The 19416-nt window shown below is 43.9% G+C and overlaps 6 non-coding genes across 6 annotated transcripts; all 6 read left to right on the forward strand.

Annotated features, from left to right (window-relative positions):
* Positions 1 to 5815: 5815 nt before the first annotated feature.
* trnai-gau (transfer RNA isoleucine (anticodon GAU)) lies at positions 5816 to 5889 on the forward strand. Its single transcript has one exon. It is a non-coding gene; the product is annotated as a tRNA-Ile (tRNA).
* A 3846-nt stretch (positions 5890 to 9735) lies between these two features.
* Positions 9736 to 9808, forward strand: trnaf-gaa (transfer RNA phenylalanine (anticodon GAA)). Its single transcript has one exon. It is a non-coding gene; the product is annotated as a tRNA-Phe (tRNA).
* A 2849-nt stretch (positions 9809 to 12657) lies between these two features.
* On the forward strand, positions 12658 to 12730 carry trnak-cuu (transfer RNA lysine (anticodon CUU)). The gene has a single exon. It is a non-coding gene; the product is annotated as a tRNA-Lys (tRNA).
* Positions 12731 to 13749: 1019 nt separating this feature from the next.
* On the forward strand, positions 13750 to 13822 carry trnaf-gaa (transfer RNA phenylalanine (anticodon GAA)). Its single transcript has one exon. It is a non-coding gene; the product is annotated as a tRNA-Phe (tRNA).
* Positions 13823 to 16676: 2854 nt separating this feature from the next.
* Positions 16677 to 16749, forward strand: trnak-cuu (transfer RNA lysine (anticodon CUU)). The gene has a single exon. It is a non-coding gene; the product is annotated as a tRNA-Lys (tRNA).
* A 1019-nt stretch (positions 16750 to 17768) lies between these two features.
* trnaf-gaa (transfer RNA phenylalanine (anticodon GAA)) lies at positions 17769 to 17841 on the forward strand. The gene has a single exon. It is a non-coding gene; the product is annotated as a tRNA-Phe (tRNA).
* The last annotated feature ends 1575 nt before the right edge of the window (positions 17842 to 19416 follow it).

Consider the following 19416-nt stretch of genomic DNA (forward strand, 5'->3'; position numbering starts at 1 on the left):
AAAACTGCTCAGTTCTTTGTTTTAGCTTCTTCTGCTGGTTTATGTTCACTCACCGAGAAAGTGTCAGAGAGAGAGACTGAGAGATTGGATTCGCGTTTTCACTTTGTAATCTATTACACTTTGTAATTATTGTAAGAGACGGTTCCATCCCAACTGTTCTGTGCGTGACATTCTCATTGATACTAAGATATGCTCTAAATGAGTTTTTACTAATTGCACATTGTGGAGAAAAGCTGAACGCCGAAAACTGCTCTGAAACCAGCTTCACTTCGCAACCTTTAATGGAGATGGGTAGCTGGTTGTAGGTAAAGAAGTTTGTAAAATAAGCCCTCGAGAGCAGTATCCTCAAAACGTGTTTTGGACACATTCGCAGCTCAAACATCTTACATTAAATACAACAAATATTCAAATACGTCACAAGTGTTAATATTAACGAGGAAGGATCTGGTTCTGGGGAATGAGGTGGGTCAAGTGGAGCAAGTGTCACTTGGGGAATATTTAGGGAACGGTGATCATAGTATCATAAGGTTTAGACTAGTTATGCAAAAGGAGAAGGAGCTATTTCAAGTAAAATACTTGATAGGAGGAGGGCCAACTCAAGTGGGTACAGAACGTACCAGGCCCGTGTAAATTGGAATCAAAGATTGGCAGGCTAAAATGTAATCGAACAATGGGTGGCATTTTAAGAGAACATGTTTCGGGTGCACTCTAAGTAGATTCCCAGGACGGGGAAGGCAGGGCAACTAAAGCCAGAGCCCCCTGGATGAGGAAAGAGATAGGGGGTTAAATGAAGCAGATAAAGGGGGTTAATGACAGATGTCAGTTTGACAATACAAGTGAGAACCAGGCTGAATATAGGAAGTACCGTGAAAAAGTAAATAAGAGGGGTAAAGAGAGAGTATGAACATAGATTGGCGGTTAACAGAAGAGGTAATCCAAAAGTCTTCTGCAGGCATATAATTAGCGAAATGGGAATAAGAGGAGGGGTGAGGCCGATTCGAGACCAAAAAGTAGATCTACGCATGGAGGCAGATGGCATGACTGAGGCACTAAATGAGTACTTTGCGTCTGTCTCTACCAAGGAAGAAGGTGCTGCCAAAGTCACAGTAAAAAGGGAGGTTGTTGAGATACTGGATGGGGTGAAAATTGATACAGAGGAGGCATTTGAAAGGCTGGCTATGCTTAAAGTTGATAAGTCACCCGGTCCAGATGGGATGCTTTCAAGGTTTCTGAGGGAAGTAAGGTTGGAAATTTCAGAGGTGCTGGTCATAATCTTCCAATCCGCCATGGAAGCGGGGGTGATACCAGAGGACTGGATAATTACCAATGGAACATCCTTGTTCAAATAGGGTGTAAGGATAAACCCGGCAACTACAGACCAGTCAATTTAAACTCGGAGGTGTGATGCGTTTAGAAACGATGATCTGGGCCAAAATGAATAGTCACTTGGGCAAGTGTGGATTAATAAAGTAAAGCCAGCATGGATTTGTTAAAGGCAAATCATGTTTGACCAACTTGAATGAGGTAACGGAGAGGGTTGATGACGGCAATGCGGTTGATAAAATGCCACACAACAAGAAGAACAACTTGCATTTATATAGCGCCTTTAACGTAGTAAAACTTATCAAGGCAACTCACAGGAGCGTAATCAAACAAAATTTCACACTGAGCCACGTAAGGAGGTTTTAAGATAGGTGAATAAAATCTTGGTCAAAGATGGAGGTTTTAAGGAGCATCTTAAATGAGGAGAGAGAGGTAGAGAGGCGGAGAGATTCAGGGCAGGAATTCCAGAGCTTAGGGCCGAGGCAGCTGAAAGCACGGCCGTCAATGGTGGAGCGATTAAAATCGGGGATGCACAAGAAGCAAGAATTGGAGGAGCACAGAGATCTCGGAGGGTTGTAGGGCTGGAAGAGGTGATAGAGATAGGGAGGGGCGAGGCCATGGAAACATTTGAAAACAAGAAGGAGAAATGTACGGCTGGTGGAAGTTACAGAGATAGGGAGGGGGAGGCCATGGAGGGATTTGAAAACAAGGATTGGAATTGGTGGGCTGTAGTAGGTTTCAGAGATAGGGAGTGGCGAGGCCATGGAGGGATTTGAAAACAAGGAGGAGAAATGTACGGCTGGTGGAAGTTAGAGAGATCGGGAGGGGTGAAGCCATGGAGGGATTGGAAAACAAGGATGAGAATTTTAAAATCGAGGCTTTCCCGTACTGGGAATCAATGTAGGTCAGTGATCACAGGGGAGATAGGAGAACGGGGTTAGGTTACGGTCAGAGGAGTATTGGATGTAAGGGGGGAAGATGGGAGGCCAGCCAGGAGACCATTGGAATAGTCCAGTCTTGAGGTAATATAATACGCTTGTCAGCAAAATTGAAGCTATTGGAATAAGTAGGGGCAGTGGCAGCATGGATGCGAATTGGCTAAATGACAGGAAACAGAGTGTAGTGTTGAACGGTTGTTTCTTGAAGATATACAGTGGTGTTCTCCAGTGGTCGGTACGAGGACCACTGATTTCTTGACATATAATGATGACTTGTACTTGGGTGTACAGGGCACAATTTCAAAAATTGCAGATAACTCAAAAGTTAGAAGTGTAGTAAACAGTGATGAGGATAGTAATAGACTTCAAGAGGACATAGACAGGCTGGTGGAATGAGTGGACACGTGGCAAATGAAATTTAATGCAGAGAAGTGCGAACTGATATATTTTGAAAGGAAGAACGAGGAGAGGCAAAATAAACGAAATGTTACAATACTGAAGGGGGTGCAGGAACAGCGACTTGGTGGGATCTGGGCACAAACCTTTGAAGGTGGCAGGACAGATTGAGAATGAAGTTAAAAAGGAGACTGGATCCTGGGCTTTATAAATAGAGGCGTAGCGCACAAAAACAAGGAAGTTATGTTAAACCTTTATAAAACACTGGTTCGGCCACAACTGGAGCATCTGGGCACCACAGTTTCGGAAGGATTTGAAGGAATTAGAGACGGTGCAGAAGAGCTGCAGAAAAGAAGGTGCAGAAATGGTTCCAGGGATGAGGGACTTCATTTCCACGAATAGCCTGGAGAAGCTGGGGTTGTTCTCCTTCGAACAGAGAAGGTTGAGAGGAGATTTGATGGAAGTGTTCAAAATCATGACGGCATTCGATAAAGTAAGTATGGAGAAAGTGTTCCCATTGGCGGAAGGCTCAAGCACCAGCGGACACAGATTTAAGGTGATTGGCAAAAGAACCAAAGGCGACATGAGGAAAAAAGAATAAGCAGCGAGAAGTTCTGATCTGGAATGCACTGCCTGAAAGGGTGTTGCAAACAAATTCAATCGTGGCTTTCAAAAGGGAATTGGATAAATAGTGTAAGGGAAAATATTGCAGGGCTACGGGGAAAGAGCATGGGAATGGGACTAATTGGAATACTCTTACAAAGAGCCGGTACAGACTCGACGGGCCGAATGACCTCCTTCTATGCTCCAACAATTCAATAATTTGTCAAGCTCAAAGTGCTTGCTACTTCAATGAGAGGTCCGTCTGTACAAAGAACAAGCACTTCCGCATTGCAGTTCTGCAGTCCTTTCCTTGTTGGCTCCGGAATTAATACAAATTCCGCCCTGTGTTACTTTGTCGTTTAATCCACAAATGAGGTAAATATCAGGGAGAATAAAACGGCTCCACTGTGAATCGAACCGATGACCACTTGTTACGAAAGAGGCAATTTGCCCAGCTTCGCCAAGGAGACAAATTAAGCTGCAAACGTCCCAGCTCCTCTGACTGACACCGAGCATCAACCTGTCATTGTCTGCGAACGTTTGAGACAGTTTGTATTTTTCCATTTCTCTTGTCTATTTCGCTGTGTTTACCGATACTCTGTATCTCTCGCTCTGTTTAGGGATGCTCTGTATCTCTCGCTGTGTTTACCGATACTCTGTATCTCTCGCTGTGTTTACCGATACTCTGGATCTCCCGCTATGTTTACCGATACTCTGTATCTCCCGCTGTGTTTACCGATACTCTGTATCTCTTGCTGTGTTTACCGATAATCTGAATCTCTCGCTGTGTTTAACGATACTCTGTATCTCTCGTTGTGTTTCCGATATTCTGTATCTCTCGTTTTTTTTACCGATACTCTGTATCTCCCGCTTTGTTTACCGATACTCTGTATCTCTCGTTGTGTTTATCTCTCTGTATCTCTCGCTGTGTTTACCGATACTCTGCATCTCTCGCTCTGTTCAGGGATACTCTGTATCTCTCGCTGTGTTTACCGATACTCTGTATCTCTCGCTGTGTTTACCGATACTCTGTATCTCTCGCTGTGTTTACCGTTACTCTGTATCTCACGCTCTGTTTAGGGATACTCTGTATCTATCGCTGTGATCAGCGATACTCTGTATCTCTCGCTGTGTTTATATCTCTGTGTCAATCCGTCGGCTGATTCTGAATGAACAATGAAATAAATGAAGGGTTTTAGACAATTCTCCCTCTGACACTGAGGAACCAATGAGCGAAACTTTATAATAAGATATTGTTTATTGTGATGCAGCGAAGAAAACATTGCATTTTGGATGTTTTAGGTTCAGTTATGTACAAAAAGAAACCGTGTTTGCAACAAGCCGCCTTTTAAGTTGATGTCAGGCTCGCTAACATTGCAGCACGAGGTGTAGACACCGCGCTGATGACCTTCATGTGTATATCGGCCTTTTAGATACTTCGTGTGACACAAGAACTTTCCAATCCCCGATCTCCTGGACACCGACAGATTCGTCGAAACAGCATTCACCGGCAGGACCGATATCGCGCCCCCTTTGCCGGACTTCAGCAAATTTAACGTTGAAAATACAAAGCAGGGCGGACAGTATCTGGAAAACAGTTAAACTTTCAGTGTTCAGACTTTAGTGAGAACTATAAACAGGACATTGGGTAGATATTAAGTGGGTGTGCAGTAGGAGTGCGCTGTTGTTTTATAAAGTGTGGGAGTGTCGATATGAGTGTGATGTTCACATATGAACTGTGGATGGGTATATATGAGTTTCTTGTTTATTATGATTGCGGTGTTTATATATGAACAGTGGGAGTGTATCTATGAGTGCGATGTTTATATATGAACTGTGCGTGTCTGTAAATGAGTGCGATGTTTACATTTGAACTGTGGGTGTCTATACATGAGTGCGATGTTTACATTTGAACTGTGGGTGTCTATACATGAGTGCGATGTTTATATTTGAACTGTGGGTGTCTATACATGAGTGTGATGTTTATATTTGAACTGTGGGTGTGTATATATGAGTGCGATGTTTGTATTTGAACTGTGGGTGTGTATATATGAGTGCGATGTTTGTATTTGAACTGTGGGTGTGTATATATGAGTGTGATGTTTATATATGAACTGTGGGTGTGTATATATGAGTGTGATGTTTATATTTGAACTGTGGGTGTGTATATATGAGTGCGATGTTTGTATTTGAACTGTGGGTGTCTATACATGAGTGTGATGTTTATATATGAACTGTGGGTGTGTATATATGAGTGTGATGTTTATATTTGAACTGTGGGTGTGTATACATGAGTGCGATGTTTGTATTTGAACTGTGGGTGTGTATATATGAGTGCGATGTTTATATATGAACTGTGGGTGTGTATATATGAGTGCGATGTTTATATATGAACTGTGGGTGTGTATATATGAGTGCGATGTTTATATATGAACTGTGGTTCTGTATATCTGAATGCGATGTGTTTATTTCAATTGCGGAATCAACAGGAGGGGCAATTCCTCCTGGGGTTATTTTTTTTAAGACAATGACATAAAGTAAAACGTATACATGGGGCCGAAATAGCTCAGTTGGGAGAGCGTTAGACTGATGGATCTCAAGGTCCTTATTTCAATCCCGAGTTTCGGCAGTTTTTGGTTATTGAGTTTCTTCTTCGATTCTCGCATTTATTTACAGTGAAATTTGATACCCGCCACTGAAGGATTAGGGATGGAATAGAAAGGCATCAAGGATGGGACATATTTATATCGTCTGCAGTTGATTTTTAATTATCTGTTACCTTCTGCCTTTTTCTCTTGCTTTTTTCTCTCTCGGTGCCAGGTGACTATTTGATTTGATGCATTTGTCCGAAACTGATCACTTTTCCACATCTCGGGGCGTTCAGACTCGCTCTGTCTGTCTGTTGCTGCTGATGATCATTAATGGGAACAGGCCGCGAGTTGAACGTTCAACTGCAAACCGCAGAAAAACAAATAAAAAGAAAGACTTGTTTCTCCGGCCCAGAGGTAAAGTTACAATGGATGTGATTCAAAAAGCTGGCCCGTGAATTTGTCTGTGGATATTTCTACAAAGCTTCGATTTTAAAAGTTGCAAAAACATGAAATAAATTAAGGTAAATTACAAGAATCGAATCCATGATCACGACATCACCGGAAACTCGATGCAAATGAGTTAACCGGCCCTACTAACGGCACATTCGGCTGTTTAATTAATTTTTGTACCTGCAGCGAATTCTGTACTTGGACCCCGAAATCTCTTTGCTCCTCCACAGCACCGAGTTTCTCACCATTTATAAAATACTCTGATTTATCTTTCTTAGATTTAAAGTGTTTGACCTCCGTCTCCCCCACATTGAACTCTATTTCCCACAGTTTTGTCCACACACTTAATCTATCAATTCCCACCATTCAATTTCCTGCTACCATCTGCATTACTTCCTGCGTCACCAGAAGGCTGCGTGTTCTGGTTCTCTGGTTCTCAAATTTCAGCAAATCGTTTCATTTTGCCCTCGACCTTTGATCTTGTGCTGCGGATGAAACTTTTGCAAAGAGGGAGAAGAAGCCCTCAAATCGCCCCACGTGTATCTCAAACGCTTTGGGAAGAAGTTCTGTGGAAACAATCAGGAATTTAAAGGCACCTCAATGACCTGCACTTTCATTGAATGACTTTTTTTCGCCATTGGAATCGACGTGAAATCGCTGTCGGCTTTCATCTCACTGAAGTGGAGAGTGTGGCCGCCTTGTATCGGTCAACGTGTTAGTGACGAGTTTGGGTTAAGCACGGGTCGCGTTTATTTCTGAAATCTCACCAAGCACCGGGGAAAAGAAATTTAGAATCAAACTGTCCCTGTAAGTGATGAATTGAAGGGAATATCGCTCCAAACAGATCTGGACAATGCGCAGCGCAGCCGCACAGGAGTTACAAATCCAACCTCTCACCACTCGGCAATCGCATTAACTGAACTTTACTCTGGCCCGTGTCACCGCGCTGAAATCGAGTCTTTCTCGGCCACATTTTTTGTTAACATAATAATTACTGGTTCAAGAGTGAAGATTGTCGGCTGCTGAACTGTAAGGGCAAGAGACAACTTTGTAGACACCGTGTAGTGTCACAGATCTGCTGGTTTGTCCTGCTCATTTCATCTTACCTCATTTTCAGCAAACCTGAATATTACTGGAACAGAGAATGGCGAATCACAGCTCAAAAATCAATCCTCTCTTCCACGAGCGGACTGAGTCTTTCAACATACAGGTGTTTAATGGCAAGGTGAGTTTAATTTTCAGAAATAATACAGCACAGATTTTCACTCGTGCAAGCTGCACACTATTTTGGAAAAGTGAACTGATTGGAAGAAAGCTGTTACATTGAGCGCGGCAACCTGAAGCTTCAGCTCGATGAATTCGTCCTTGAACCATTGCAAGCTCTGTTTCTGTGGCGCAATTTGTTTGCGCGTTCGGCTGCCAACTGAAAAGTTAGTGGTTCGAACCCACGAGAGGACGCTAAAGCAACCTTTTACCTTAACATTCATTGTCTCGCATTTCTTGGGTTCGAATGTGTGTCTTGTCTGCCAGAAAATGTACCGCAAACATTGCCAGCTGAGTGCGTCTGATTTTCCACCATTTATTCTGCGGTTGGATAAAAGGCATCTGAAAAAATCCAAAAAAACCGAGATTGGCTTGAACGAAGTCGGAATACTTCTTGACAGAGAAGGTTCGAAGGTTGCAGGCGAGCTCCTTCAGACTGAATCACACTGACATGGATATTTCTGCAGTGAGCGACATCAGACTGTTTCCACAATGAATGTCACTCCCTTTATTTTGGAAAAGTGAAATGGTATTCACATTCCGACTGGTTTCAGTTGATTTGTGAGAGATAGTAAAAGGACAATCTCCGGTTAAGACGGCCTTTTTCTCTCTCTTTGTTGGCCGAATCCAAAATGAAATTGGAGCTGGACTAATCAGGCAAGAAATCAGGAATCACTTTTGCAAACAAAATACGGCCGAAAGCTGGAACTCTCTCATCCCAAAGGATGATGATTGTGGCTCAATTCATAATTTGAAATCTGATATTGAGACATCGTTTTTCGATTCGGGTACCAAGGAATATGAGTCCAAGGCGGAGAAACAGAGATGAATTGCAGATCAACTCATGATCTAATTGAATGGTGAAGCAGGTTCGAGGGGCCGAATGGCCTTCTCTTGTCCCGATGTTCCGATACTGCTCAGCGCGGGGCTGGACGAATGGTAAAAGACATCAGACGAGCTCCAGAATGAAAAAACGGGTGTTCAGAAGCAGATACCCTGAGATTGTGGAACGAACTGAACTCCTGCAGCAAAGCCAACAGCTGTCTCTCTGCAATAATAGGATGGGAAGAATTTCGGCAGTCGGCACGGCAAGCGCAGTCGGGAGAGCATGAGACTCTTAATCTCAGGGTCGTTGGTTCGAGCCCCACGTTGGGCGATTTGTGTTCTACTTTTCACACTGTGTGATAAAAGTTTCAAAGTGCAACCTCTTGTCTCCAGATTCGAACCAGACACAACCCTGAGCTGCGTGAAAGGAAACCGTGAGCGTTGCCAAATATCCACTCCCTCCCGATTCGACCTCCTCGTTCCCTCCACATGGGACACGGACATGTTATCGGTTCAATCGGATTCATTTTTTGCTGTTATTAAAAATGTTGAAGGTCTGAAAATGTAATATTTAGGAGATGCAACTCTGGAACAATTCGCCTCTCTGAGACCTCCTGATCCCCTTACCCTATTTGATTCTCCCTGCGCTCCTTATCATCGCTGATACGCTCTGTCTCTTACCTTCTCCGATAACCTCAGAGAGTCCATGATCCACTTTGAACCTTGTCAGCGCCATTCACCTGCTCTGATACCTATTGATTGCCCCTTACACAGATGCGCACTGAGCCGCCTTACACTCTCCCATACTCGGCAGTCCTTCCCCTCTCTCAGATCTTAAAACACTCTCTGATGCCATCTGACTGCCCGCTCTCCTCTTTGAGCCCCCTTACACTCTCTGATGCCCTCTGATAGTACCTTCCCCTCTCTGAGATGCCCTTGCCACAATGGATCGCCACTAAGAAGCGATTAGACGCCCTGAGGCCTTCTCAGAAGCAATTACCGTCCCTGCTATCAAAGTGCGGTGTAACTTCACAGGTGGATCTACCGGTCTGTGTTAAGGATGAGATCAAGAGTTTGATCGGTCGCTGCTGCTTCCGCCTCTGAGAGCTCGATCGGCGGTCGGTACCGATCTTCCTCCCACAAACTGGGTGTGGATGTATGAGTGCGCTGTTGATTTATAAACTTTGGTAGTTTACGTATGACAACGATGTTTATATATGAACTGTGGGTGTATCTCTACGAGTACGATGTTTATATATGAATTGTGGAATGAACAGGAGGGGCAATTCCTCCTGGGGTTATATTTTCTTCCACGACAATAACACAAAGTAATGGTTGGGTACAGAGCCGAAATAGCTCAGTTGGGAGAGCGTTAGACTGAAGATCTGAAGGTCCTTGGTTCAATCCCGAGTTTCGGCAGTTTTTGTTTGTTTACTTTCTTCGTCCTTGCTTCGATTCTCGGATTCATTTGCAGTGAAATTTAATTCCCGCCACTGAAGGATTGGGGATTGAATAGAGAGACGTCAAGGATGGGAATTATTTATATTGTTTGTATTTGGCTGTTATTTCACTGTTACCTTCTGCCTTTTTCTCTTGGTTTTGTCTCTCTCGGTGCCAGGTGACTATTTGATTTGTCCGAAACTGTTCCATTTTCCACATCTCGGGGCGGTCAGACCCGCTCTGTCTGTCTGTTGCTGCTGATGATCATTAATGGGAACAGGCCGCGAGTTAAACGTTTATCTGCAAATTGGAGAAAGACAAATCAAAAGAAAGACGTGTTTATCCTGCCCAGGGGCAAAGTTACAACGGATGTAATTCAAAAACGGTCCCCGTGAATTTTTCTGTGGATTTTCTTTTTAAAGCTTCGATTTCAAAAGTTACAAAAACGCGAAATAAATAAAGTAAATTACAAGAATCGAGTCCGTGATCATTATGTTACAGTATACTCTTTGCAAACGAGTTAACCGGTCGTACCAACGGCACATTAGGCTGTTTAATTAATTTTTGTACCTGCAGCGATTTCTGTACTTGGACCCCTAAATCTCTCTGCTCCTCCACAGCACCGAGTTTCTCACCATTTAGAAAATACTCTGATTTATCTTTCTTAGATTTAAAGTGTATGACCTCGGTCTCCCCCACATTGAACACTATTTGCCACAGTTTTGTCCACACACTTAATCTATCAATTCCCACTTTTCAATTTCCTGCTACCATCTGCGTGACTTCCTGCGTCACCAGAAGGCTGCGTGTTCAAAACACGGGGTAACCGTTGCCTTTAGAGCTGATAGGGTTCTGTATCGTTCCGGAATGAATGTTTCATCTGCTTTTTCTCAATAAACAGAACCTTGCTCTATATTCTGGTTCTCTGGATCTCAAATTTGAGCAAATCGTTTCATCTTGCCCTCGACTTTTGATCTTGTGCTGCGGATGAAACTTTTGCAAAGAGGGAGAAGAAGTCCCCAAATCGCGCCACGTGTATCTCAAACGCTTTGGGAAGAAGTTCTGTGTAAACAATCAGGAATTTAAAGGCACCTCAATGACCTCCACTTTCATTGAATGACTTTTTTTCGCCATTGGAATCGACGTGAAATCGCTGTCGGCTTTCATCTCGCTGAAGTGGAGAGTGTGGCCGCCTTGAATCGGTCAATGTGTTAGTGACGAGTTTGGGTTAAGCACGGGTCGCGTTTATTTCTGAAATCTTACCAAGCACCGGGAAAAAGAAACTTAGAATCAAACTGTCCCTGTAAGTGATGAATTGAAGGGAATATCGCTCCAAACAGATCTGGACAATGTGCAGCGCAGTCGCACAGGAGTTACAAATCCACCCTCTCGCCACTCGGCAATCGCATGAACTGAACTTTACTCTGGCCCGTGTCACCGCGCTGAAATCGAGTCTTTCACGGCCACATTTTTTCTTAACATAATAATTACTGGTTTAAGAGTGAAAATTGTCGTCCACTTCACTGTAAGTGCAAGAGACAACTTTGTAGACACCGTGTAGTGTCACAGACCTGCTGGTTTGTCCTGCTCATTTCATCTCATCTCATTTTCCGCAAACCTGAATATTACTGGATCAGAGAATGGCGAATCACAGCTCAAAAATCAATCCTCTCTTCCACGAGCGGACTGAGTCTTTCAACATACAGGTGTTTAATGGCAAGGTGAGTTTAATTTTCAGAAATAATACAGCACAGATTTTGACTCGTGCAAGCTGCACACATTTTATTTTGGAAAAGTAAACTGATTGGAAGAAAGCTGTTACATTGAGTGCGGCAACCTGAAGCGTCAGCTCGATGAATTTGTCCTTGAACATTTGCAAGTTCTGTTTCTGTGGCGCAATTGGTTAGCGCGTTTCGCTGCGAACTGAAAAGTTGGTCGTTAGAGGACACGAAGGCAACCTTTTACCTTAACATTCATCGTCTCTCAAATTCTTGGGTTCGAATGTGTGTCTTGTCTGCCAGAAAATGTACCGCAAGCATTGCCAGCTGAGTGCGTCTGATTTTCCACCATTTATTCTGCGGTTGGATAACAGGCATATGAAAAATATTCAAAAAAACGAGGTTGGCTTGAACGAAGTCGGAATACTTCTTGACAGAGAAGGTTCGAAGTTTGCAAGCGAGCTCCTTCACACTGACATGGATATTTCTGCAGTGAGCGACATCAGACTGTTTCCACAATGAATGTCACTCCCTTTACTAAGGAAAAGTGAAATGGTATTCACATTCCGACTGGTTTCAGTTGATTTGTGAGAGATCGCTAAAGGATCAATCTCCGGTGAAGACGGCCTTTTTCTCTCTTTCTGTTGGCCGAATCCAAAATGAAATTGGAGCTGGACTAATCATGCAAGAAATCAGGAATCACTTTAGCAAACAAAATACGGCCGAAAGCTGGAACTCTCTCATCCCAAAGGATGTGGATTGTGGTTCAATTCATAATTTGAAGTCTGATATTGACAGATCGTTTTTCGATTCGGGTACCAAGGAATATGAGTCCAAGACGGAGAAACAGAGATGAATTGCAGATCAACTCATGATCCAATTGAATGGGGCAGCAGGTTCGAGGGGCTGAATGGCCTTCTCTTGTCCCGATGTTCCGATACTGCTCAGCGCAGAGCTGGACGAATGGTAAAAGACATCAAACGAACTCCAGAATGAAAAAACGGGTGTTCAGAAGTCGATACCCTGAGATTGTGGAACGAACTGAACTCCTGCAGCAAAGCCAACAGTTGTCTCTCTGCAATGATAAGATGGGAAGAATTTCGGCAGTCGGCCCGGCTAGCTCAGTCGGTAGAGCATGAGACTCTTTATCTCAGGGTCGTGGGTTCGAGCCCCACGTTGGGCGATTTGTGTTCTACTATTCACACTCGGTGATAAAATTTTTAAAGTGCAACCTCTTGTCTCCAGATTCGAAACAGGCACAACCCTGAGCTGTGTGAAAGGAAACCGTGAGCGTTGCCAAATATCCACTCCCAATCGATTCTCCCTTCTCGTTCCCTCCGCATCGGACACGAACAGGTTACCGGTTCAATTGGATTCACTTTTTGTTGTTATTAAAAATGTTGAAGGTCAGAAAATGTAATATTTAGGAGATGCCAACGCTGGAACAATTCGCCTCTCTGATACCTCCTGATCCCCCCTTACCCCATTTGATTCTCCCTGTGCTCCTTATCATCGCTGATACGCTCTGTCTCTTACCTTCTCCCATACCCTCAGAGAGTCCATGATTCACTTTGAACCTTGTCAGCGCCATTCACCTGCTCTGATACCTATTGATTGCCCCTGACACAGATGCGCCCTGAGCCGCCTTACACTCTCCCTTACTCGGCAGTCCTTCCCCTCTCTCAGATCTTAAAAACACTCTCTGATGCCATCTGACTGCACGCTCTCCTCTTTGAGCCCCCTTACACTCTCTGATGCCCTCTGATAGTACCTTCCCCTCTCTGAGATGCCCTTGCCACAATGGATCGCCACTAAGAAGTGATTCAACGCCCTGAGGCCTTCTCAGAAGCAATTACCGTCCCTGCTATCAAAGTGCGGTGTAACTTCACAGGTGGATCTACCGGTCTGTGTTAAGGATGAGATCAAGAGTTTGATCGGTCGCTGCTGCTTCCGCCTCTGAGAGCTCTATCGGCGGTCGGTACCGATCTTCCTCCCACAAACTGGGTGTGGATGTATGAGTGCGCTGTTGATTTATAAACTTTGGTAGTTTACGTATGACAACGATGTTTATATATGAACTGTGGGTGTATCTCTATGAGTACGATGTTTATATTTGAATTGTAGAATGAACAGGACGGGCAATTCCTCCTGGGGTTATATTTTCTTCCACGACAATAACACAAAGTAATCGTTGGGTACAGAGCCGAAATAGCTCAGTTGGGAGAGCGTTAGACTGAAGATCTGAAGGTCCTTGGTTCAATCCCGAGTTTCGGCAGTTTTTGTTTGTTTACTTTCTTCGTCCTTGGTTCGATTCTCGGATTTATTTGCAGTGAAATTTAATTCCCGCCACTGAAGGATTGGGGATTGAATAAAGAGACATCAAGGATGGGAATTATTTATATCGTTTGTATTTGGCTGTTATTTCACTGTTACCTTCTGCCTTTTTCTCTTGGTTTTGTCTCTCTCGGTGCCAGGTGACTATTTGATTTGTCCGAAACTGATCCATTTTCCACATCTCGGGGCGGTCAGACCCGCTCTGTCTGTCTGTTGCTGCTGATGATCATTAATGGGAACAGGCCGCGAGTTAAACGTTTATCTGCAAATTGGAGAAAGACAAATCAAAAGAAAGACGTGTTTATCCTGCCCAGGGGCAAAGTTACAACGGATGTAATTCAAAAACGGTCCCCGTGAATTTTTCTGTTGATTTTCTTTTTAAAGCTTCGATTTCAAAAGTTACAAAAACGCGAAATAAATAAAGTAAATTACAAGAATCGAGTCCGTGATCATTATGTTACAGTATACTCTTTGCAAACGAGTTCACCGTCCGTACCAACGGCACATTAGGCTGTTTAATTAATTTTTGTACCTGCAGCGATTTCTGTACTTGGACCCCTAAATCTCTCTGCTCCTCCACAGCACCGAGTTTCTCACCATTTAGAAAATACTCTGATTTATCTTTCTTAGATTTAAAGTGTATGACCTCGGTCTCCCCCACATTGAACACTATTTGCCACAGTTTTGTCCACACACTTAATCTATCAATTCCCACTTTTCAATTTCCTGCTACCATCTGCGTTTCTTCCTGCGTCACCAGAAGGCTGCGTGTTCAAAACACGGGGTAACCGTTGCCTTCAGAGCTGATAGGGTTCTGTATCGTTCCGGAATGAATGTTTCATCTGCTTTTTCTCAATAAACAGAACCTTGCTCTATATTCTGGTTCTCTGGATCTCAAATTTCAGCAAATCGTTTCATTTTGCCCTCGACTTTTGATCTTGTGCTGCGGATGAAACTTTTGCAAAGAGGGAGAAGAAGTCCCCAAATCGCCCCACGTGTATCTCAAACGCTTTGGGAAGAAGTTCTGTGTGAACAATCAGGAATTTAAAGGCACCTCAATGACCTGCACTTTCATTGAATGACTTTTTTTCGCCATTGGAATCGACGAGAAATCGCTGTCGGCTTTCATCTCACTGAAGTGCAGAGTGTGGCCGCCTTGTATCGGTCAATGTGTTAGTGACGAGTTTGGGTTAAGCACGGGTCGCGTTTATTTCTGAAATCTCACCAAGCACCGGGAAAAAGAAACTTAGAATCAAACTGTCCCTGTAAGTGATGAATTGAAGGGAATATCGCTCCAAACAGATCTGGACAATGTGCAGCGCAGCCGCACAGGAGTTACAAATCCACCCTCTCGCCACTCGGCAATCGCATGAACTGAACTTTACTCTGGCCCGTGTCACCGCGCTGAAATCGAGTCTTTCACGGCCACATTTTTTCTTAACATAATAATTACTGGTTTAAGAGTGAAAATTGTCGTCCACTTCACTTCACTGTAAGTGCAAGAGACAACTTTGTAGACACCGTGTAGTGTCACAGACCTGCTGGTTTGTCCTGCTCATTTCATCTCATCTCATTTTCCGCAAACCTGAATATTACTGGATCAGAGAATGGCGAATCACAGCTCAAAAATCAATCCTCTCTTCCACGAGCGGACTGAGTCTTTCAACATACAGGTGTTTAATGGCAAGGTGAGTTTAATTTTCAGAAATAATACAGCACAGATTTTGACTCGTGCAAGCTGCACACATTTTATTTTGGAAAAGTAAACTGATTGGAAGAAAGCTGTTACATTGAGCGCGGCAACCTGAAGCGTCAGCTCGATGAATTTGTCCTTGAACATTTGCAAGTTCTGTTTCTGTGGCGCAATTGGTTAGCGCGTTTCGCTGCGAACTGAAAAGTTGGTCGTTGGAGGACACGAAGGCAACCTTTTACCTTAACATTCATCGTCTCGCAAATTCTTGGGTTCGAATGTGTGTCTTGTCTGCCAGAAAATGTACCGCAAGCATTGCCAGCTGAGTGCGTCTGATTTTCCACCATTTATTCTGCGGTTGGATAACAGGCATATGAAAAATATCCAAAAAAACGAGGTTGGCTTGAACGAAGTCGGAATACTTCTTGACAGAGAAGGTTCGAAGGTTGCAAGCGAGCTCCTTCACACTGACATGGATATTTCTGCAGTGAGCGACATCAGACTGTTTCCACAATGAATGTCACTCCCTTTATTTTGGAAAAGTGAAATGGTATTGACATTCCGACTGGTTTCAGTTGATTTGTGAGAGATCGCTAAAGGATCAATCTCCGGTGAAGACGGCCTTTTTCTCTTTCTCTGTTGGCCGAATCCAAAATGAAATTGGAGCTGGACTAATCATGCAAGAAATCAGGAATCACTTTAGCAAACAAAATACGGCCGAAAGCTGGAACTCTCTCATCCCAAAGGATGTGGATTGTGGTTCAATTCATAATTTGAAGTCTGATATTGACAGATCGTTTTTCGATTCGGGTACCAAGGAATATGAGTCCAAGACGGAGAAACAGAGATGAATTGCAGATCAACTCATGATCCAATTGAATGGGGCAGCAGGTTCGAGGGGCTGAATGGCCTTCTCTTGTCCCGATGTTCCGAAACTGCTCAGCGCGGAGCTGGACGAATGGTAAAAGACATCAGACTAACTCCAGAATGAAAAAACGGGTGTTCAGAAGTCGATACCCTGAGATTGTGGAACGAACTGAACTCCTGCAGCAAAGCCAACAGTTGTCTCTCCGCAATGATAAGATGGGAAGAATTTCAGCAGTCGGCCCGGCTAGCTCAGTCGGTAGAGCATGAGACTCTTAATCTCAGGGTCGTGGGTTCGAGCCCCCCGTTGGGCGATTTGTGCTCCACTTTTCACACTCGGTGATAAAATTTTTAAAGTGCAACCTCTTTTCTCCAGATTCGAAACAGGCACAACCCTGAGCTGTGTGAAAGGAAACCGTGAGCGTTGCCAAATATCCACTCCCTATCGATTCTACCTTCTCGTTCTCTCCGCATGGGACACGGACAGGTTATCGGTTCAATTGGATTCACTTTTTGTTGTTATTAAAAATGTTGAAGGTCAGAAAATGTAATATTTAGGAGATGCCAACGCTGGAACAATTCGCCTCTCTGATACCTCCTGATCCCCCCTTACCCCATTTGATTCTCCCTGTGCTCCTTATCATCGCTGATACGCTCTGTCTCTTACCTTCTCCGATACCCTCAGAGAGTCCATGATTCACTTTGAACCTTGTCAGCGCCATTCACCTGCTCTGCTAACTATTGATTGCCCCTTACACAGATGCGCCCTGAGCCGCCTTACACTCTCCCATACTCGGCAGTCCTTCCCCTCTCTCAGATCTTAAAAACACTCTCTGATGCCATCTGACTGCACGCTCTCCTCTTTGAGCCCCCTTACACTCTCTGATGCCCTCTGATAGTACCTTCCCCTCTCTGAGATGCCCTTGCCACAATGGATCGCCACTAAGAAGCGATTTGACGCCCTGAGGCCTTCTCAGAAGCAATTACCGTCCCTGCTATCAAAGTGCGGTGTAACTTCACAGGTGGATCTACCGGTCTGTGTTAAGGATGAGATCAAGAGTTTGATCGGTCGCTGCTGCTTCCGCCTCTGAGAGCTCTATCGGCGGTCGGTACCGATCTCCCTCCCACAAACTGGGTGTGGATGTATGAGTGCGCTGTTGATTTATAAACTTTGGTAGTTTACGTATGACAACGATGTTTATATATGAACTGTGGGTGTATCTCTACGAGTACGATGTTTATATATGAATTGTGGAATGAACAGGAGGGGCAATTCCTCCTGGGGTTATATTTTCTTCCACGACAATAACACAAAGTAATCGTTGGATACAGAGCCGAAATAGCTCAGTTAGGAGAGCGTTAGACTGAAGATCTGAAGGTCCTTGGTTCAATCCCGAGTTTCGGCAGTTTTTGTTTGTGTCCTTGCTTCGATTCTCGGATTTATTTGCAGTGAAATTTAATTCCCGCCACTGAAGGATTGGGGATTGAATAGAGAGACATCAAGGATGGGAATTATTTATATCGTTTGTATTTGGCTGTTATTTCACTGTTACCTTCTGCCTTTTTCTCTTGGTTTTGTCTCTCTCGGTGCCAGGTGACTATTCTATTTGGTTTGTCCGAAACTGTTCCATTTTCCACATCTCGGGGCGGTCAGACCCGCTCTGTCTGTCTGTTGCTGCTGATGATCATTAATGGGAACAGGCCGTGAGTTAAACGTTTATCTGCAAATTGGAGAAAGACAAATCAAAAGAAAGACGTGTTTATCCTGCCCAGGGGCAAAGTTACAACGGATGTAATTCAAAAACGGTCCCCGTGAATTTTTCTGTTGATTTTCTTTTTAAAGCTTCGATTTCAAAAGTTACAAAAACGCGAAATAAATAAAGTAAATTACAAGAATCGAGTCCGTGATCATTATGTTACAGTATACTCTTTGCAAACGAGTTAACCGGCCGTACCAACGGCACATTAGGCTGTTTAATAAATTTTTGTACCTGCAGCGATTTCTGTACTTGGACCCCTAAATCTCTCTGCTCCTCCACAGCACCGAGTTTCTCACCATTTAGAAAATACTCTGATTTATCTTTCTTAGATTTAAAGTGTATGACCTCGGTCTCCCCCACATTGAACACTATTTGCCACAGTTTTGTCCACACACTTAATCTATCAATTCCCACTTTTCAATTCCCTGCTACCATCTGCGTTTCTTCCTGCGTCACCAGAAGGCTGCGTGTTCAAAACACGGGCTAACCGTTGCCTTTAGAGCTGATAGGGTTCTGTATCGTTCGGAATGAATGTTTCATCTGCTTTTTCTCAATAAAAATAACATTGCTCTAAATTCTGGTTCTCTGGTTCTCAAATTTGAGCAAATCGTTTCATTTTGCCCTCGACTTTTGATCATGTGCTGCGGATGAAACTTTTGCAAAGAGGGAGAAGAAGTCCCCAAATCGCCCCACGTGTATCTCAAACGCGTTGGGAAGAAGTTCTGTGTAAGCAATCAGGAATTTAAAGGCACCTCAATGACCTGCACTTTCATTGAATGACTTTTTTTCGCCATTGGAATCGACGTGAAATCGCTGTCGGCTTTCATCTCACTGAAGTGGAGAGTGTGGCCGCCTTGTATCGGTCAACGTGTTAGTGACGAGTTTGGGTTAAGCACGGGTCGCGTTTATTTCTGAAATCTCACCAAGCACCGGGGAAAAGAAACTTAGAATCAAACTGTCCCTGTCAGTGATGAATTGAAGGGAATATCGCTCCAAACAGATCTGGACAATGCGCAGCGCAGCCGCACAGGAGTTACAAATCCACCCTCTCGCCACTCGGCAATCGCATTAACTGAACTTTTCTCCGGCCCGTGTCACCGCGCTGAAATCGAGTCTTTCTCGGCCACATTTTTTCTTAACATAATAATTACTGGTTTAAGAGGGAAAATTGTCGTCCACTTCACTGTAAGTGCAAGAGACAACTTTGTAGACACCGTGTAG

The sequence above is a fragment of the Heptranchias perlo genome, chromosome 20 (genome assembly GCF_035084215.1).
Source record: "Heptranchias perlo isolate sHepPer1 chromosome 20, sHepPer1.hap1, whole genome shotgun sequence".
Classification (NCBI taxonomy): domain Eukaryota; kingdom Metazoa; phylum Chordata; class Chondrichthyes; order Hexanchiformes; family Hexanchidae; genus Heptranchias; species Heptranchias perlo.